The 22,686-nt window shown below is 39.2% G+C and overlaps 1 long non-coding RNA gene across 1 annotated transcript in view; it reads left to right on the forward strand.

Moving 5' to 3' along the window:
* LOC108349981 (uncharacterized) overlaps positions 1-22,686 on the forward strand; it is a 91,847-nt gene that overhangs the window by 11,823 nt on the left and 57,338 nt on the right. The window contains exon 3 of the long non-coding RNA XR_015674349.1: positions 14,766-14,908. This is a non-coding gene — a long non-coding RNA (uncharacterized LOC108349981). The remainder of the gene's footprint in view (positions 1-14,765; positions 14,909-22,686) is intronic.

The raw sequence follows: 22,686 nt of genomic DNA on the forward strand, positions 1-22,686 counted from the left end.
GTTACTTTGCGTGTTTATAATTCAGCAATACTTGGCAGAGATCTCATATCTTTTAAGCTTACACAACATCTGAGTCACCTCAGGTTTTGTCCAACACTGTAACGGAAGCCCACAGGGGAGAGTATACTCCTCTGGTCTTCCGTAGATACATATCACCAGGTATCACAACCTTCCTGTCAGCTAGCGAGCTGTGTCACCATAAGCAGGTTTCCTGTAAAGCGTGCACCATAGACTCTCAGGTTTCTCAGTGGTAAGTTACTGTTCATTTTCCTAGGCATGCACAAGCCTGCAGTGGGAAGTGTTGCATGTGTGTAGAAATGAACAAATACCGAGTGAGGGCTGACCTTTCCCCTGCTGTTGCTCTCTGCACAGAAAGATGGAAAAGGATTGTAATATAGCAGTTTGTACATATAACCAGAGCTTGATGATTGCATGGATTTGTTCACAGGGTCACTTTTCAGTCAGTCTTGGACCCCCTTTTATAGTATTGAATGCTGCCTGAAGGAAGACAGCAGGTATCACCTTCCCACCTCTATTTGCTATTCTATCTGTCCAGCCAGTTACGGTGGCAGGGACTCAGTCAGAAGGGGGCCAACCCTGCACTATTGGGAGGCCAAAGCACAGCAGAAGAATGAGGCGGGGCAGTGGAAGGCAGTGAGTGTATGATGACGGACCAGCCAGAGCAGAGGGAGGATGGAAACACCATAATGAAAGCCATCACGTTTAGCAAGAGCTTTGAAAGAACTAATTTAAAAAGAGAGCAATTCTTTTTTTCAGAAGTAAAGACTATGAATAAAGAGACCGTGTGTGATTGGGTAATTGTCAAGACAGGACTCACCCTCCTGCTTTAGCTTATTGTGGCTTTTAGACCTGTTACATCAGTAACTTTCATCATTATCTTTTTCAAAACCCTGACAAAATCTGCTCAAAGGAGAAAGGGTCTATTTTGGCTTACGGCATGTGGCAATTAAGTCCACTAAGGGCAGAGGCTGTGGTAGTGAGAGATGCCTCTGCAGCAGGCTGGTGTTGCTGAACACCTTGCCTCTAGGTGGAACTGGAAGTGAAGAAAGGAAAATGGCGCCACTCAGCTGGCTTTCTTTTTCTCTTTTTGTTCAGGTTAGGACAACATCCCAGAGAGTAGTAACACCCACAGATGGGACAGCTGATTCTCTCCTAATTTTCTCTGGAAAAAACACATTAAGTTTTCCTTAACTTGATTTGACCAGTAGTTACAATACTCATCATACCAGTTAGTGCACAAAGAAATGATCTTTCTCCCTTTGGACCCTTAGTCATCTGACTATTATTGGACATCCACAACTCTTTATCCTGTAAAGAGAATGAAAACAACAAAACAAAACTAACAAATAAAAATGATAGGAACAAGGTTTTTGTTCAAATTTGTGGAAATAATAACTGCTGGGTGATGTGTGCGTGATTGAACACAGACAGTATGTTATGTTGCTCTTTGCTCCAGGCCAGCAATGGAGTGTTGACACTATGCCCCATTGAAGACGGGGCAGCTTTTGTCAGGATTTGTGCTGGAGTCTGGGAACAGCCCCAGATTTGACAGGATATCCATCATTGTTAGCAATTCTCAGAACTTTCCCTTTGGAATTTATTTGCTTCTAAACTTCTGCCTAGGACATGCTTTTGCGTATCCTTCCACTTTCTCAGTGGGGTTTCTGTGCCTTAATAAATGTCTTCCAAACCACAGAGGTCACATACTCTTGACCCTCTTCCTATTTGTCCTCTCTATGACCTTTCAACTGCTAGATGTGTTTGGTGCACAAAAGAGCATTTCAAAGTAAATTCCCAATAGCTCCATTTTTACATGTCTCAAGCAAACATAAGCTGGTACTGAAAATCATCACATAATTTCAATTAATGTTGCACACCAAGAAGGCTTGCTAGTAGCATAAATACTTATGACTTCTTAGGTGTATGAAAGCGACCTAAAATTGCTTTTGATCTGCTAAAAATAATGTAGAATTATTTAGGAAGTTTCAAAAGCTGTTGCACTCCAACATTTCTTTAGCACCTTTAAAAAAAGAAGAAGAAAAAAAGGAAGACTCATATATAGCTATGTGCCACATACTGACATATGGACCAACAGTAGGTTGTGTATGTGATGGTGGTCCTGTGAAGCTCTGATGTAGGGCATTGCTCATGTGTCCAAGTGGATATGGATTTAAATCAATATACTGAGTTATCAGTCATGCAAAAATATGCCAATACAGTGATATAAATTATTTGATATTAGTCAAATGTGGTGGTAGATGCATTTAATCCTAGTACTCAGGTGGCAGAGGCAGACTGATCTCTGAGTTCAAGGCCAGCCTGGTCTATGTAGTGAGTTCTAGGCCAGCCAGAGCTGTATAGTAATAACCTGTTTCAAAATAAAATAAAATGAAATAAAAGTACATTAGATGTTATAAAAACATATATAATAATATTTAATATATTATAATATATTATAATAATATTTTACTAAAGTCTGTACTTCCTCTGCTATATTAGTCACTTTTACATTCCTCTGACAAAATAACTGACAAAGATAACTTAAGAAAACAATGATTGATTTTGGCTAACAGTTTAAGATCATAAAGCACCCCAGCAGAGAAGGTATATGGGAAAATAGGTCTAAGCGTGAAAGGAAGAACATGAAGGCAGCTAGTCTCAGCACCTCCACAGGTAGGCAGCAGATAGCGATGTCTGCTCATACTTAGTTACACTTCTGATGCAGTCTGGGACATCAGACCATGGGCTGGTGCCAACACACACAAGGTGAGTCTTCCCTCCTCAGTTTAGCCTCTCTGGAAACTCATTTATACCTCTTGGGTGATGCTAAGCCACAAACCAAATGGACAATGAAGATCACTGTGAACCCCAACACTTTAGTCTTGGTTTCTCAAAAGGCTAATGCATAACTTAGTGTTTGGTTATAAGAGTCCCTTAAGTCAAACCATTCGAATTAACATATTTTCAATATTCAATGGTAAGGAATACACTCTTAATCCACAAATGAGGAATGGGGATATAGCAAGACAATTAATACCAAGACAAACCCAAGAGTGAGACTATCAAGTGCTTCAACTCTATGACTGACATCTGGTATTATCTCGATCTAAAAACCTTGGATGATTATAAATATTGTCAAATGACAAGGAAGGATAACACAGGTCTTGTTTATACCAATGTTTTCTGAGTAGTTGTTACAGAGTATTCAGTGAGGGTGCTGAAAAGAAAAACAACATTAAATGTTTAGTTATCCTATTAAAAAACGGCTTCAGAGCTAAACAAAGAATTTACAGCTGAGGAATGCCGAATGGCTGAGAAACACCTAAAGAAATGTTCAACATCTTTAATCATAAGGGAAATGCAAATCAAAGCAACCCTGAGATTTCACCTCACACCAGTGAGAATGGCTAAGATCAAAAACTTAGGTGACAGCAAATGCTGGCCAGGATGTGGAGAAAGAGGAACACTCCTCCATTGTTGGTGGGATTGCAGACTGGTACAACCATTCTGGAAATCAGTCTGGAAGTTCCTCAGAAAATTGGATACTGAACTACCTGAGGACCCAGCTGAACCTCTCTTGGGCATATACCCAAAATATGCCCCAACATATAACAAAGACACGTGCTCCACTATGTTCATAGTAGCCTTATTTATAATAGCCAGAAGCTGGAAAGAACCCAGATGCCCTTCAACAGAGGAATGGATACAGAAAATGTGGTACATTTACACAATGGAATATTACTCAGCTATCAAAAACAATGACTTTATGAAAATCATAGGCAAATGGAGGGAACTGGAAAATATCATCCTGAGTGAGGTAACCCAATCACAGAAAAACACACATGGTATGCACTCATTGATAAGTGGTTATTAGTCCAAATGCTTGAATTGCCCTGATGCACAGAACACATGAAACTCAAGATGGATAATCAAAATGTGAATATTTCACTCCTTCTTTAAAAGGGGAACAAGAATACCCTTGGCAGGGAATAGAGAGGCAAAGATTAAAACAGAGACAGAAGGAACACCCATTCAGAGCCTGCCCCACATGTGGCCAATACATATACAGCCATCAAACTAGATAAGATGGATGAAGCAAAGAAGTGCAGGCCGACAGGAACCAGATGTGGATCTGTCCTGAGAGACACACCAGAATACGGCAAATACATAGACGGATGCCAGTAGCAAACCACTGAACTGAGAATGGGACCCCTGTTGTAGGAATCAGTGAAAGGACTGAAAGAGCTTGAAGGGGCTTGAGACCCCATATGTACAACAATGCCAACCAACCAGAGCTTCCAGCGACTAAGCCACTACCTAAAGACTATACATGGACTGACCTTGGACTCTGACCTCATAGGTAGCATTGAATAGCCTAGTAAGAGCACCAGTGGAAAGGGAAGTCCTTGGTCCTGCTAAGATGAACCCCCAGTGAATGTGATTGTTGGGGGGAGGGCGGTAATGGGGGGAGAATGGGGAGGGGAACACCCATATAGAAGGAGAGGGGGAGGGGTTAGGGGGATGTTTGCCCGGAAACCGGGAAAGGGAATAACAATTGAAATGTAAATAAGAAATACTCAAGTTAATAAAGAGAAAAAATGTTTAGTTATTGCAGGCTAAAAGCTTAGCTTTACTATTTTTACTGAAAATGAACCATATGGACTCTCAGTTTAGTCTTACCCCCTCTCCTCACTCTGACTTTTTTTCTTGGGTGAATATACTTTATTGTTAGTTTTGGGAGATGCTAATGAGACAATGGAGATAAGAGTATAATTCAGTGAGTTGGATAACATTTGCATTTGTGAAAAGTTCAGAAGCTTCTCTCTTAGGTCATCTATGTGATATCAAGATTTTTGACTAATGGCAAATATGGTGTTATGCTTAAAATTTGGAAAAAAATCAATCCATTAAACTATGAAGTCTTATGACTCCTTTATTAAGTAGTAAGGTTCTATTTTTTCATTGTGTTTCTTTTATCATTTCATGTATTCAACATCTATGGAAAAACTTTTATTTTGCTTCAGTAGCATCTTTACCAGGAACTTGGGTGGGAAACCCATATGAGTAAGTAGTATAGCCTCAGGGTTTACTTTGGTTCTTCTGTGAGAGCAGTGTAATTAAAATGTTTTCCTTAACCATTTCTGAATGCCTTATTTAAGACATAGCTCAGTCCTAGTTTTAAATTATCCTTTATTTTTGCTGTACATGTTTTAAGTGCGTGTGGATCTGTGCCAGACCGAAGCGTACGTGTGAAAGACAGGAAACAACTTGTAGAGTCCATTTTCTTCACATTTTTGAGGCAGTTCTCTCTTTTTTTCTTTTGCCCTGTGTCATCCATGCTAGCTGGCTCTTGAACTTCCAGGTAAGTCTTTTATATCTTCCTGCTGTCTCAGTGGAAGTCCCGAGGCTGCATATGCACACCACTGCGTCTGTCTTTTTGTGGTTTCAAAGGAGACTCTGATCCTCAGCCTACAGGAACTACTTTTATTTGGAGCCATCTCATTAACCATTTTGGAATTCTTTTAAAACGTAAAATAAACATGAAAGAGTAATATAAAATGTATTATTTATAGACAGAACAAATGTGAAAGAGTATTATGAAATGTATACAATTACTTATGTGTATAAAAGTACGAGAAGGAAACTGCCTTTGACTGTCTGCCTACTGGTCCTTCAGGTAGTGTGAGAAGCTGGTAGATGCCATTTCTTCTGATTAGTTTGAATTTAGCTTTAATGTTTCAGCAATTCAGTGCAGTTAATGAATGGCTTTAACTGTTTATTTCCATACTTTAAGTAAGTACAAAGCTCCACACACTTTATGAACCAGGCATTCCTCTAATCATGTTACATTTACTAATCCTGTGATGAATTCTCAGAACAATGTTGTAGTAATCGTTGCCTTTCTCCCATTTCATAGATCTGAGGAAAATGAAACAGACTAAGGACTAGACTACAAGCTACAGAAACAAAATTATTCTTTCCTTGTTCTTGGCTTTTCTTTATTTTCAAACATTTCATTATATATATGTGGCGATAACATCTATTTTAAATGATAGTATGATGATTAACTTAAAACAGAACTCTTCAAAGGAAAAATATGTAAAGATTAGACTAAAAAGCCATATTTACATAAATCAGTTCACAATCCTATTTTGAAGAAAATCAGATTTTAAACCTTAACGAGTCATACAATGAACAAACCTACGAATGAGAGCTGCATTAAAATACTGCAGGGAGCAGCGAGCCTTACGTTACATTAGGAGAAACATTACTGGTGAATTAAATTGTAAACTACCAGTGCCATTCAGAAACCGATTTTATTTTTATTGCGGTACAGATTAGATTATTAAGCAGAGGTCTTGTTCAGCCATGAAATGTGGACGGGTGGTTTAATAGTATGCAGGTAGATAACCTTTCTAATTAAGCAGAGGGTGGTCACTACAATGAATTTAAAGATAAAAAAAACTGCCAGAGCCTTATAATGCTGCATTTTAAGTGGCATCCATCTTCATCCTTTTCAACTGCTTGCTCTAACAGAAATAGGATTAATTTTGTGTTGTGGGAAACAAAATAAGGCAAACATAGAATAAGTTAAGGTGTCACCTTGTCTGCTGTCTTGCAGTAGGCTTATGTACGAAAGGAAATGGTATAGTATAATATCAGACTATAAATTAGGATTTTCAATACATTTATTACAGATCTCAAGCCATTTACTAAAATCTGCAAATCTAAGGCTTACCATAAAAAAGAAAGCCTAAAAGTAGAAAAAGGGAGATTAAAATCCTTAGCTTTTAACAACCGTCTAGTACAGTAGTTCTCAGTGAGGGTGATTTAGCTCAGAAGGGGATGTTCAGTCCTGTCTGTAGATGCTTCTGCTGTTGCTTGAGGTTCACGTTGCTTTGTCATCAGTGTGTATAGGCCAAGGATGACGCTAACCATGTTATCCACAACAAAGGATTGCATTATTCTGGACCACAGTGATGGGAAGATTAAGAAGGTTCAGTTTAGAGATTTTTGAAGAATTTGCAGTTAAAACTACACTCTTTAAATTATTTAGCTCAATTTCCCCTGTACGAGTTTTGGGGAAGAAGTGAGCAAACAATCAATTAGTGTATCAGTGATGGACCAAAGGAATGATTTCATTAAAATTCAGTGAACCAGTAAGGTTACTGCCATTACTTGCAAGGCCATGAGTGACTCAAAGTAGCTACATCACCAAAAATCACGGCTCATGGAAGCTACAACCCTGGAGCTCTCTGTATAACTTCCCAGCTGATGCTACCCTTTCTTTCCCTAGCAACTGTTACTGCATGATTTTTCTTGACAAGGGATTTTTTGATCCTGTGAACTTCTGGAGCTTCCAGGAAATTGTAAATTGCCAGGAGCCAGTCCCGATGGGTCTTCTTTCTTGTTCTTAGCTCTTCTTGAGGCAGTGGAGGGGGAAGTGCATTGGTAGAGATAAGACTTGGTCTTATAAGATAGTGAGGGTTGCTGTATAATAATAAAAACATTTACCTATCTAAGTCTAAGTTACTTTGCTGATCTGCCTGAGTCCCTTTGAGGCCTGAAACTGCAGACCCTAGCATTGATCATCCCATCCTAAAACATCAGAGTATTAAGTAAAGGATTAATTGCTAGAGCCTTTTATCCAGATACCTTTCACTTGTCAGGCTAGAGAGAAATTTGTGGCAGTAAACTACTGAATCAGAAGAGACTCATGCTTACAGAAGGAAATACTTTTACACAAGAAAATATGGATTAAACGTACATAAATTCATATATAGGTTCATGCATATAATTTCTTAAATCTCCATTCGAACCAGCTGTGCCTACCTTTCATACTATCTCATAATTACATACCCCCCACATCCACACTTAAATATGTATATGGAGCAAAAGACCAAGAACCAGTGGAGAAAGAACAACTCATTCATTCTGGATGTAAAATGAGCTCCAATCTTTATTGCGTAGAGAAAGAAAAAGCTTCTATCCCTTTATTGCTAGATGAATTAAACACAGGTCTGTAAGGAGAAAGCTTTGTTTTCTTTAATAAGACTAAAGCCTTGTTATTAAGAAAACACCTGCTTTGTCCCATGGTAAGGAGAAGCCTTTTTGCTCCTTCTGCTCTCCACAGCTTCTTCTCTTTTCTTCTTTCCTTCTGCATTCTGTATATTGCTCTCTTAGTTTTTTTAAGTTGCCTTATAATTTCTAGGTTATTCCACTCTGAATTTTCCTTTTAATCTTGCTCTCTCCTCCTGCTCTGATGTCACAATAATGCCCTTACTCAATATCATTACTACCAATGCTATGCCTTTACTTCTGAGGTCTTCTTGAGTTCTGTTCTGTCTAAAACGTTCTTCTCAGCTCAGTTCTGTCTAAAAGGTGCTGTGTCTAAAAACAGTGTCCTTAGCTCTGTTCTGATTTCTTTCTTTGTCCTCAGCATTTATACATCTTTCAGGATACATGATCACATGGTAAAAGTTTTGCCACAAGTTTACACATAAATCCAAACCATAAATTGAATAAGAAGTTTAAAACAGAGAATGTTTACATGCATAGCTATTAAGAGTAATTATCTGCCTAAACATTTACCACCTATTACCAGCTCTGCAGATTCACAGAGTTAAAAAAACTCTTATAACCAAGGTATTAATGAAGATTTGTGTAGATAAACCCAGTCAATATTTCATTTTCTGTCCTATTATCTATAATAAATCATTAGTTCCCCTTTTATGAGCTTTGTTTAATGATTTTACAACCTTTTGGAATAATGTGCTTTAAGTTGCAGAATGCCTGCTTACTATCTCAGAAGCAATTAACTCATGACACTAAAGACTAGCAGAGTTCTCAATGCAGTTTTGATTATCAGAGAGAAACTAATAACAGTCCCATTATAAAAGAACTTAATAAATACTGTTACAATTTTGGGAATTCTTATAGGATCCTTGTTAAGAATTAAGAAGTCATCTATTTGTGTTTACAGTATCATTACAAGACAGTGCATCTTTGTTGTTCTGTATAGATCTGCTCAAAAGAGTGGGCTAATACCTAGTGATTATTCTATATGTGTAGTAATAACAGGAAAAGTATATTAATAGCAGGAATCGTTCCTAAAGTGAATTTCTCCTAGGTCTTACTTATTAGAGGTCCGTCATTGATTTTAGATCCAAGGAAGACCATCTCAGGAAAATTTCCTGCTAGTTTTTAGTTTTTCTTATGATGGCTCCTGGGAGTAAATTTTCCTGAGTTTTGCAAGCTTCATTTACTTCTTGAGTCTTTTTTTTTATTGGATTTTTTATTTACTTTTCAAATGTTATTCCCTTTCCAGGTTCTCCATCCATAAGCCCCCTATCCCATCTCCCTCCTCATTCTTCTGTAAGGGTGTTCCCCTTCCCAAACCACCCCCTCTTCTCACCTTCCCGGCCTGACATTCTCCTACACTGCAGGGTCCAGCCATGGCAGGACCAATGACTTCTCTCATCAGTGCCCAACAAGGCCATCCTCTGCTACATAGGTAGCTAGAGCCATGGGTCTGTCCATGTATACTCTTTGGGTAGTGGTTTAGTCCCTGGGATCTCTGGTTGGTTTGTATTATGGTTCTTATGGAGTTGCAAGTTCCTTGAGCTCCTTCAATCTTCTGACTCCTCCAATAGGGACCCTGTTCTCAGTTCAATGGTTTGCTACTAGCATTCACTTCTGTATTCATCATGCTCTGGCTGAGCCTCTCAGGAAACAGCTATATCAGGCTCCTGTCAGCATGTGCTTCTTGACTTATTGTCTAGGTTTGGTGGAGATATATATAGGCTGGATCCCTGGTGGGCAGGCTCTGAATGGTCATTCCTTCCAGTTTTACTTCCTGAGTTTTATAAGTCTCATTAAAGGCAGGAATGCGTAGATTTAGAAAAAAAATATCTGTATCCCAACATATGTACCATATGCATGTACAGTACCAGTAACAGTTTTGTACAAAAGTTAATCAATGAAGATGTGTAGATATGATTGATATTTTATAGCGAAAGGCATTTTATACAAATTTGTAACAGAAATGAGAGTCAGGTTTCAGTTATTAGAAGACAGATTCCTAAATTGACTTTTCTAACCACCCTGATGGACTTCCAGAATTTTCAATTAGACTAAGTTTCCTAGTAGAACACTTTTTTGGAAAGAATTTTAAAGAGTTCTTATTCCCTCAGAAAGTAAAGTTTATACTATCAAAAAATTGTTGAAAAATTCCGTGGTATTTAAAAAACCAATTATATAATTATATAAAGGATAATTTTTATTGCCCTGGAAAATTAATAAAATGAACAGCTAGAAGGAGGTGATTTTAGGTAGGACATATGGAGATAGAAACCTTTGATGGGTTTAGGGTATCTTAGAATTGTTTAAATCTGGATTTCATCTACCATGGTAAGTTTTTATTAGCTTAGGACAGCAAAGCAGAGTTTTAACTGATTGTTGCTGAGTTAACGCCTGTTATCTGGACCCCTGCGCTCCTCATTGTGGGCCATCTTTATCTCAAAGAGACACATGGCAGTGGAAACATTTCTAATTATGATCCAAAGACCAAATAATTGTGCCAGGAAATGTTACAGATTCTTTTTTTGTAGCAGAGAAACAATGCCATCGATAAGTGTGCGTGTATTAACTACAGAAGCCCAACTTCATGTAGTGACCAGAACATCAGAAAGGACAACTGCCATTGACAAGCACAACACTTTGTAAGGATAAGAGGCCGTATGGGGTTAGTGTTGTCCTTTCTTCCAGTCAGGACTTCACTTGTGTGAAGAGGAAGAGAGCAAGGCAATGATGATTTGGAAAATTTCATGTCTGAAATAACAGAGTGAACAGTTCCTGAGATGAAATGTTTCCCCAACACTGTGATAGAGACTGACAATGGAGACCATGTGGTGAAGGAAAATAAAAAATTAGATTTTAGAGTTTTAGGTCTTTGCAATTCAAATATGCTACAGGTGTGTGTACAAGACACCATATAGCATAGAGGCTGACAGTGTCTTAAAGAGGAGGGAGATGCTCTTTTGGTTTGTAGCCTGTTTTTTTTTTAATCAATTTTGGGGTTTGAATAAATAGTAGTAAAAACACTTAATTTCATGCATATTGAAATCTTTCTTTAGTTTACAGAGAAACATTCAGACTTTCTGTTAACCTTCTGCAGTGCCAACCCTAAGATTTCTTTTGCTACCATACTTGGGATTCTCTCTTTACCTCCAAGAGATCCATTACATTTCTTTCAGATATCCAGATATAGCTTGAATTTTTGTCTTGGTAGAAATGGCATACTTTTCTGCAAGGTCTTATTCCCAAGGTTGACTGAGTGCAACCTAGACAACGTTTCTCACTCTGCAGAAGTTACTCTCCTCATCAAAGAGCACACCCCATTATTAAAGAGTGCATTCCTATGGTCAGTGGAGAAACATATTTTATACTTATCTTGTTTGGACAGCATATAATCTGGGTAAATATTATGCATCTGATCTTAATGTGAGTTGGTAGAAATTGTTCTAGGGATTTGTGTTATGCATTTGGTCAATTGACAAGTATTCAGGAAACGTAAATCAAAACCAGTGTTATGCAATAGCTCATTAAGAGAGGTGTAGTCTGCAAAGATTGTTTGCTGGAGGATCTGTAGTCTCCATGGATATTCTGTCTGATAGGAGTGACTTTATTTACCTGTGATAAAGAGCTTACTTCTGGGAGATGGGACAGCTACATGAACAGGATTAACCGAATATCAATTACAGCTCTGGGCTCCAAAAGCTTGAATTGGTATTTCTAATTCACATATTTGTTGTATACAGTACTAGTGAAGCAACACATCTGCTATTGTTGGGGTAACAGATTCTCGGGTTTTCGTATCTTTTCTAGACTCTTCTTCTAGTCTTACTTCTGTATTCTCCCTATGGCTGATTCTAATGTATGTTTTTTACCAAGTAAAAACTAACCATGACAAGACGGATGATCAAAATGTGAATGCTTCACTCCTTCTTTAAATGAGGAAAAAGAATACCCTTGGCAGGGAAGGGAGAGGCAAAGATTAAAACAGAGACTGAAGGAACACCCATTCAGAGCCTGCCCCACATGTGGCCCATACATATACAGCCACCCAATTAGACAAGATGGATGAAGCAAAGAAGTGCAGACCGACAGGAGCCGGATGTAGATCGCTCCTGAGAGACACAGCCAGAATACAGCAAATATAGAGGCGAATGCCAGCAGCAAACCACTGAACTGAGAATAGGTCCCCTATTGAAGGAATCAGAGAAAGAACTGGAAGAGCTTGAAGGGGCTCGAGACCCCAAAAGTACAACAATGCCAAGCAACCAGAGCTTCCAGGGACTAAGCCACTACCTAAAGACTATACATGGACTGACCCTGGACTCTGACCCCATAGGTAGCAATGAATATCCTAGTAAGAGCACCAGTGGAAGGGGAAGCCCTGGGTCCTGCTAAGACTGAACCCCCAGTGAACTAGTCTATGGGGGGAGGGCAGCAATGGGGGGAGGGTTGGGAGGGGAACACCCATAAGGAAGGGGAGGGGGGAGGGGGATGTTTGCCCGGAAACCGGGAAAGGGAATAACACTCGAAATGTATATAAGAAATACTCAAGTTAATAAAAAAAAATGCATGAAAAAAAAAACTAACCATGAACAATACAACATTTAGTGAGTTCTATGTTTCTCTCTTGAAATACTGAATCTTAGGGTGTTTTTTGAAACCATCCACCAACTAATACTTTTATATAGTAATTACTGTCAGTAATGAGAATATGAGCACACAGACTGTATTCCCTCAGACTTTGTAGTGAACCAAATAGAAATCACATATTCCTTAGAGATAGTCATGAATGTTCCAACCTGTCTTTTTCTGGGTATATTATGTTAGGTATATAAAAATGTGTAAATTGTTGTATTAAGTAACTAAAAGGGAGATTATTTGCTAATGTAGTTATAACCTTAACATTGTTACTGGTGAACATATATTTTAAGTGAAAGTTTTATCTCTGAAATTAGAAAGACAAAGCTACCTAGCTCATATTGGGTGGTATTTTATGTAGAGTTCACTCATTGAACTTACTTGTTATCTTTCAATATAACAATGCAATCTATATTGCAATAGTACAAGTCAGTCAAAATTTCAAACCCATTTGAACTGATATAAAAATGTACAACTGACTGGTTTCTTATATACAACAGAACATAAAGTGTCATAATTTGAAAGTTGTGGAAGTATAAGTTAAAAACACTGGCAGACTTGGTGTCTGGTGGACATCTGCTTCTTGGCACCTGGATGAGGTTTTCTCATCATTTCTTCACATGGTAGAAGGGACAAGGAATTTCTATAAGCTTCATGTATCAGAGAACTGACTCCATTCATAAGGAATGCAGCATAACTCACTGAGCATAGTCAATTTTAAAGGATTTTTCTAGGATTACCATTTTCATCTTTATACTTTACATTATATTTCCTTGACTAATGTGATTATTATTCACATACAACAGTTGCAGAATGTTTTGAGACTGAATGTCATAAAAGCCTCAGTGATAAGAGGAAGTCTTCAGGCATAGGAGAGGAAGGAATATTCAGCCAACTTCTGTATTAAGTGTCACGTGAAAATGGAAAGTGTTAATTAATAGGAGACAGTAATTAAATGACTGGTGAGAAGAGCCCCTGCAGTAATTGATTAAGAAGATAGGTTTGAGGTCAATGCTCATACTTTCATACATTCACAAAATCACACAACTGTAAGGCCTTTTAAAACCACTTAATATTTCTAGTCATTTTTCCTGTTTCATTTTAAATTATAGAATAATGAAAATTCATCATTAGGAGAAAGGTACAGCAGCAAAAATGCGGGAATTGGAGAGTTGTTGCTGTGTCAATCAAATCTGAGACAGGTGGTGACAAGGCATGAAGATGAGTTGCATCTTCGTGCTATAAATGCAGTACTGGTGGTTTAGTGTGTATCTTAGTAGAGTAAGCCAATTATGTGTATTTTAAACAAGAAACTACTGGAAGTTCTTGATTTACCTGAATATTTTAGATGCTTTAAAATTATGCTTCACCTGTGTATACCTCAGTGTTCATATTTCATGAATATACTAGATTGGGGTATACATCTCCATTAATTAAGACATCTCCCACATTCATAAAAACTGATGGATGTTGACAGTATTGATCCTGCGACTATTGTCAATATAGAATCTAACTTATGAGGGTTTATTAGTACAGCCTTATTACTTTACTAATGAAAACTTCAAGTTACCAAAAAATGAACTCCCATCTTAATACAAACAACTAATCAGGAGCAGTGCTCATTTAGTAAGCTCAAAGCTACTGTCTCTACCAGTCTGCACTTCATGTCTGTTCTAGTTGGGAAATTGTTGCACAGTGTTTCCGTTTACTTCTGAGAACATTTTCTACATTGTTGCTCACAATATGTATAAAAAAACTAATTTTTCTTTTCTAAACTCTCAGAAAAATTATATGAATTCTTTTGTAATTTGACTTTTTTACTTCATTTGAATTTAATGAACACTTTTTATCACAGTTTTAGTAGGAATGCCCCCATAGGCTCATGCTGGAATTCCTGGTCATTAGGACATGGTGCTACTTGAGAGGAATTAGGAGGTGCCTTGTTGAAGGGAGAGTGTCACTGAGGGTAGACTTTGGAGTTTTAAAAGGTCTACCAAGGACTAATGTCTCTCTCTTCTTGATGTTTGCAGACCTATTTATAGAACGCTCAGATACTGCTCTGGCATCATATCTGCTTGAATGCTGCTTCTTGCCATTCTAGTAATGTACCAAACCTCTGATACTATAACCAAGTCACAGGTAAATGTTTTCCTTTGCTTAAATTACTGTAGTAGTGGTTTCACTTTTCAGCAATAGAACACTGAGTAAGACAATGAAAGACTATGAATAGTATCTTACCTGAGCCACTTGCTAATTAAGACACTTTTCAAGATCAAGAAATGGGAAAGTAGATTCTAATAGTTACCCTATGTCTATGCTTATGTAGATATAAAGTATCTGTACCTTAGATTATTTTTAATTGTTTTTAAATAATATAATATTTTGTTAATTCTTTGAAACGTTCATGTAAATTGTTGCATTCACTTTCTCCCACCCCCTAGTTCTTCTGAAACCACCCATATCCCCTTAATCTTTTCTCACAGTCTTCTAACTCCTGTCCCATTTTTCCTTTCAATCCTGTTTCTTTAATTCACATAGGCAACAAAAATATCAACTGTATACCTAATACTTATCCAATAACACTATGCCTTTTTCCAAAGACAGTATACATTGTCCTTCTTTGAAGGCAGTGTTTCGTTTGATACTTCCCATGGTCCATTGACCCATAAAGGTATGGTCTTCGGTATGTCCAATATACAGCACTCAAATTTCCATGATTATCATATAGTTATAATTCTAGTTCAGAAAAGGGGATATTGGTATGTACTATTGTTGCATTGTCTGTCTGTCTGTCTGTCTATCTGTCTGTGATTTAAGCTCTCTATGGAAGAATTTCAAGTTTGTTCCTCTAGAAATAGTTGTAGATGGTAAATTTTATACAACTTAGTGGAAGCTAACCTCCAGAGAAACCTGTAAGGAACAAAGTAGGGAGCAGCAGGAAGGCAGCAAAAGAAAGAGGAAGTCTATTTAATAGTAGCCTGGGCACTTGGGAGTATGAACAGCAAGCTGGAACTACCTTATCTTAAAGCTGAATAGTGAGGGGGTGAGGCTTGAATGGTTACTTATATTCCTGGTCTTTCCGTGTTGGTGGCCACAGAGTTCTATGTAATTGTTTTGCTCTCTGTGGATCACAGAAAGCAATTCCCTGGTGAAGGTCACATCTGTGAGCTGGTAGCAGCCAAGAATGCAGCTTTAGGCCCTGGAAAAAGAGATCAAGGTAGGTACCAAGCACAGTCCATAGCAAGTACCTTTGGAGAAGCTTTGCCTTCCTTAGCTCCTGATTCTGTCTTCTAGACATAGATTCTGTTTGTTGAGTTCCTCTTCTACTGTTTCTAAGGTTGGCTGTGGAAAAGGTGTCTTTTGAGGAGGGGTTTGTTTCTCAGCATTTTAAGAACTAGTGTGCCATTAACAGGCCATTTAGAGCCATTGCTTAATGGGCACTGAATCCAGACCTTATTGTAGAGGTATACCAGCTGTGATGCCCTCATGCCGGGGGTTAGCTTTAGAGATTTTCTAGGAGACATCCCAGAGTGGAACCTGGAGGCACGGACTAAGACGACAACAAGGTACCCATTGGGTGATGAGGATGTTATCGAACTATTTGTACCAGTGTACAAGAAGCAGTTCAATAACAAATTATAAACGCATAGCCAGGCTAGATGTCCAGGTCATCACATGGATGACCTGAGCTTAGGTTTTGCTGCATGACTGCTAGAGCCTGAGGAGGGGTTATGAAAACCACTTTCTAGTGGGGAGTCACCGAAGGGTCGAAGTCCTATTTTGTATGTTGGCTAGGAAGCTGGTCATATGGACCGTGAACTGCCAACCCCTAAACCCACAGAGGTTGGCTGAACCTCCCTGGGGGATGGGACAGTTTGCCGACTGGAGGGTAAACCTTACCATTCTGCTGATGCTTGTGGGAGAAAGTCCTGGTAGCAGGAATAGTGGTTTTGTGAGGCTGGTGGACCTGTCTAAATGAGGTTCAGCCTGTGGGGATTAACCCATGTGGCAGCAGCTAGCCCAAGTGGTGGAGGTCTGTGTGCCCTGCAGTGGTGGTGGCTGCTGTAGTGGTCTGTGGCAGCGGTGGTAGAAAAGCGGTGTGGTGGTGTTGGTGGAGGCGGGAGAGGCGGCGGCGATGGCGGCGGCGGTGGTGGTGGTGTTCAGTTGGTTGTGGTCACCACCGGTGGTGACTATGGCTGCAGCGGCACACCTGGGTATCGCTAGCGATTCCTGAGTCTCAGCACCAAATGTGTTAGAAGGAGGCTCCTATCTGGACAGATCACACCAGGCCCGCAAGAAGTTTATTTGGGGGAAAGCAGGAAGAGAAGAGTAAGAAGAAGGGGACAAAAGGGGCAAGGGGATTGGGGTCTCTGTCTTTTATCTGGGCTGTGATGTAATCGCGTGCACCACCACACACAGGTGAGATGCATGCCAGGAATGTGTGGTGGTTACACAGGAGGGTCCTTGTCGCCATCATCACTGGATTCGGAGGCAACCGTAAAGCTGTTTCTAATGTCAACACCTGTAACATGAGATTGACTGGTTTCATTTACTGATCTTGTCAATAACACTATATTCCATCAGAATGCTAATGGGGATTTCATCCTTTGCTTATGACACTCATTGAACTCCACACCATTCACTACAAAATCAAATCCAAGGACCCACACCTCTGTAGCTCACTTTATTTTCCTTCCTCTAAGCTGTTTTGACTAAATTATATCAGATCAATGAATAAGCACCAGGAAATTGTAGTAGTAATGGTAGCATATTTTTAATTGAGCGCTTTCTGTTACTTTGTTATTCTAAAGACTTTACAACAAATCTATGGGAAACTTTTAAAAAGTCTCTTTTAAAAAAGACTGAGATGTATGATGCTATCATAAAATTAGGAGAAAGTTTATTCTTCAAAAATTAGACTTCTTAGTTTCAGTGATCACTTTCTTGATTTTCAAAATAATTGTTTTCTATTCAATTATTAAATGAACAAATGGATGAGCTTTCTTATTCTCCATATCTGACCGGCTTGTTCTCTACCCAAATCAAGTAAATGTCAGTTTGGCCACTTAAAAAGAAATTAGCTTTATTTGAAAGTCTCTCATCATGATAAATATTCCTTAACTGAATTTTCATTTAGGGCTATTTTTGTCTCTAGTGTCTTATTCCCCCTTCTTATTCCCAAGATTGCAACTAATTCATGGCCAAGACCACCTATCAGTGTCCTGTGGCCTGGGCTGACCCTAAGGATATAAAATGATTGTGTTTCTCTTTGTTCTTGTGAATCTCATGCCAGGGATTATTGAAATGAGAACTCACCATCCTGCCACTCTAGACAGTGGCTGACCCTAATGGCTGAAACCTGCCCCTTTTTCATCAGAGTTCTCTACTCTCTGGCTTCAGGACATTAATTAGACTCCCACATGTTGATGTCACAAAGGCTCATTCTGACACCAGGATGGATGGTGGATTTTCCTGGTTTCCACTCCTTTGTGCCATATCATATAAAATTACTTCATAAATTTTTTGTAGTGTGTGTTGTTGTTTCTTTCACACTTCTCTGTCCCCCTTTCAGAGACACAGATTACCTTTTCACAGGTATATTTTTTGGTAAGCTGTCTTGCCAGGTAGACTGTTCTCAACATGTTTCTCATGGTGCACTGCATATAATAGCGAAGTCATGTTCTCGGACCTTTAAGTTTTATGGCTTAGCTTTGTTTTTGTCAGGATCTCATGTGTCCTAAACTGGCATTGAAGTGTTGATCCTTCTATCTTTATCTTCAGGGCTCTGGGATTTCTTAAATGCACTGCTGCCTAGCATACATGATACTATGCATGGGCCTCATGCATGCTGAGCAAGCATTCTTCCCGCCAAGCTATATCTCCAGCCCCGTCTTCCCAGGTGCCTCTTTCATGAATTTCTTTGTGTCACTGCAGGTGGACTTGGAGTTTTCAAATGCTCAAGTCAGACTCAGTGTCTCACTCTCTTTCTCCTGAAAACTCTCAATTCCTTCTCCAGCACCATGTCTGCCCATGTCTGCCCATGTCTGCCCATGTGCTGCCATGTTTTCTGCTGTGATGATGATGGACTAAACCTCTGTACTGTAAGTCAGCTCCAGTGAAATGTTTTTCTTTATAGGAGTTACCATGGTGTCTCTTCACACCAATAGAAACATTAACTAATGGAAAAGTAGGCATTAGATGGAGAAGAGGGTAAAAAGTTAGGGAATAACAGAGAATATGGGGAAGGATAACTCATGCTAATGGCCTACTGAGATTCCATATCAAAATTTACTACATAGAGATATTGAGAAAAAAGAATTTAAATATAGTTACCATGAAATAGGGGATACAACACATTGCCCGAAGGAGACATCATATACTAAAGAATAAAACACTCAGAAGCATAAATAAGTTACATTTTTCTTATTTTGGCCAAAGGGGTTCTATATACCTATCCGATATTTCAAGCTATTGATGATACTATTGACTACCATCTACAAACTGACAATAAGATCCTATTGCTAAGGAAAGCATATGCATATATAATCCAATGTGGAGAAATTGAGCTGTTTCTCAGTTAGAAGCTTCACCCCTATTGACTAGTTGTGGTGGTTTGAATATGCTTGGCCTAGAGAGTGGCACTATTAGGAGGTATAGCCTTGTTGGAGGAAGTGTGCCACTGTGAGGGCGTGCTTTGAGAGATCTTTCTCCTAGCTGACTCAAAGACAGTCTCCCCTTTTGCCTTTGGAACAAGATGTAGAACTCTCAGATCTTCCAGTGCAATGCCTGCCTGGATGCTGTCATGCTTCCTGCCTTGATGAAAATGGATTGAACCTCAGGACCTGTAAGCTAATCCCAATTAAATGTCCTTTATAAACATTGCCTTGGTCATGGTGTCCCTTCACAGCAATGCAAATCCTAACTAAGACAAAAGTTACCAGAGACTCAGGTACTGCTGTGAAAGGCCTGACCATGCTTTTATTTGGAGAAATGTTGATTTTGTGACTTTGAATTTGGAAAGCAGCAGAATGCTTTAGGTGGGGTTTAATGGGCTATCCTAGTAGGAATGTGGAAGACTTTGTTGCTGAGAGTGATTTGAACTGTGAAAGCTTGACTCTAGAGATTTCAGTGGACACAGATTTCAGTATGTGGCTTAGAGACTGTTTTGTGTTATATTGGTGAAGAATGTGGCTGTTGTTTGCCCTTGTCTGAGGAGTCTACCTGAGGCTAGGGTAAAGAGATTTACATTAATTCCATTGACAAAGGAAGTCCCCCCAAAAAACCCATTAGAGATTCTGCTCTCTGATTTAGTCTCATGAAGAACATTTTGATTAAGCAAAGCAAGCTTCAAAAGGAAAAGTATAGAAGGTATGGTTCAAAGAATAAAGGGGCACTAAGAAGTAGAATGGAGCTGAATCCTATGTTCCAGGAGGTAATCAGATTAAGGGAGTGATGACCTTGAGGCACGACCACACCTAGTTAAGCTTATTGTGTATGTGCTTGCAGTTGAAAAGGGGATAGTTACAGCATGCAAGGCATTGTTACCTCATTTTTGTTTTCATTTGGACTTTTAATCTGAATTCAGAAAATGGAAGTCGCCTCTGTGATCTAGATCTTGAAGCAGGAAGACATAGGCTTTTGATGCAGATCTTGAGGCATAGTAGCCATGAAAAGCTTCGGCTTAGTCATGATGGTACATATCTTTAATTCCAGGAGAAAAGGCTAGATCTCTGAGTTCAAGCCAGCCTGGTACAGATTGAGTTCCAGGTAAATAAAGGCTTAGGTCCAGGCATGGGAGTACATGTCTTAATCCCAGAAGTCAGGAGACAGCGGCATGCAGATGTCAGAGTTCAAGGTCAGTTTACAGAGCAAGTTCCAGGACAGCCAAGCTTAGGTAATGAAGGATGTAATAGAACAAGGTGGGCCGTATGCAGCCCCAGTAAGTGGCAGAACTTAGCAGCTTCGACCATATGGCTTTAGAGTCAAGGATAAAAGGAATTACTGGGACAGTTGCTACTGGTTAACTAGAGCTAAGAAATTAGTTGTGATTAAGAAGAAACCAGCATCACTGAGGTAAAATCTTCTGGGAAGTATTTTCTGAGAGCACAAAGAAGCTTTGTTCTAGAGATAGATGAGGCTGTACCTCATACTGCAGCTGGATTTAGTAATGTGCAAGAATCACTCAGGTGGTACTGGTTTTGAAGGCATGAAAGGATCAATGAGAGCAGCTGTAGCTTTGCACTGTATAAGGCCAGGGGAAGCCATGGATGAAGGTGCAGCCTCAATTGTGGTTCACAGCCCAGTACTGAAGGGGTCATGTAGAGAAGTTGAGACTTGGCACCATGAAGGAAGCCTATGAGAGGCTATTGGTATTGGTGATGCCTAGTGGCAGTAGAAGATTATAGGAAATCAGAGATGCCAGTAACATGGCTTGGTCACCAAGAATAGCAGCAGCAGTGGGGTAGACTCAACCAGATCTTAGAGTGCTACAAAGGGTAGAGCTGGAGAAGTGACCCAAGTTCTTTGGAGAATCGCAGAAGATCACATGTGGATTCCAGACATTGAAACAAGAAGCTGTAACATTGAAGTTGCCTTGTATTCCCCAAAATGTTAGAGATGCCAGAGCTGTGGGATACATGCCTAGGAAAGCTGCTAACACAGTGGAAGCAGCCAAAGAGAAAGAATTGTGTTATAGTCAACAAAGCTGAAAGGATTTGGAGATCTGATGAGCATAGGACATGGAAATGCAGAGTTTGGAGTTTGCCCAGCTGGTTTTCTGTCTTGCCTTGGTCCAGTATTTCCTCACCGTATTTTGGAATGGTAATGTATATCTTCATCATGTTGGAGACCTATGATCTGTTTTTTGATTGTGATTTCTTAGGGGATTACAGTTAAGAGATTTTATGAATCGCAGAAGAGATTCTGAACTTTGGACTTTTACATTATTGAGACTGTTATTATAGACTATAGGACTTTTAAGGTTGGAATAAGTCTGTTTTATGTTATTCTGTGGCTAGGTAAGGCCTCCCTTGACTCATGTGTTTGAACAATCCTATGAGGGCTAGGGAGGTTTGAAAACTCTTGGTTCAAGGAGTAGCACCATTAGGGGGTGTGGCCTTGTAGAAAGAAGTGTGTTTCTGTAGGATTGTCCTTTATAAGAGTTGCCTTGGTCATAACGTCTCTTCTCACCAATGGAAACCTTAACTATGACACTGGAAGGTGCTATGTGAATCATCAGAGGGAGAAATGATCATCAATCACACCCAACTGCAAACCCTGTGAGTTGCAATAGCCATCTCCCTGCAATATATACTCATTGGTACAATAGTGGCAGAATTGTTCTCTATGTAAATAACTAACTTTTGATTGGAGTTAAGATACGAAATGAAATTCATACCTGACAGTGTTTAAGAGGCCAAGAGCTGGAGATTAGGTATGTCATGGACCCTAGAGGAAAACCTATTATTCTACTAGGTGAAATGATAGTAAACAACTTCTAATTACATATTTTATGTTCACATATTAACACATTGCTCAACTTTTATCAGAGGAATTTCTTGTATTAGATGTTAATTAACACAGAAGCTTGCAACTGGATAATGTGGACAGAGTGAGTGACTTTGGAACAATCTGACCTAAATGTGATTTATTATCACACTTTCCACTTCAAAGCTCAGGGATCTATGTAGAAGAAGATGTGGAAAGAAGAGATAAAAGGTGGTAAATAACTAAAAAAAGAAAAAACCAAACCAGACTCAACTAGGCTAATGTGCTTGTGAATTCACAGAGCATGAGACAACATGGATGAGACTTGAAAGTTCAAGACAGGTCAAAAGTCCCAGGATGGGGAAAGGGAAGTGGGCACACACTTCTACCCCTAAGAAGCTCTTTGTAATTGATAGCTTCTGAGAGAGTGAAAATCATTTTTCTTCAATGGAGTGACACTGGGTA

This window comes from Rattus norvegicus, chromosome 2 (assembly GCF_021556685.1).
Source record: "Rattus norvegicus strain SHRSP/BbbUtx chromosome 2, alternate assembly SHRSP_T2T, whole genome shotgun sequence".
Classification (NCBI taxonomy): domain Eukaryota; kingdom Metazoa; phylum Chordata; class Mammalia; order Rodentia; family Muridae; genus Rattus; species Rattus norvegicus.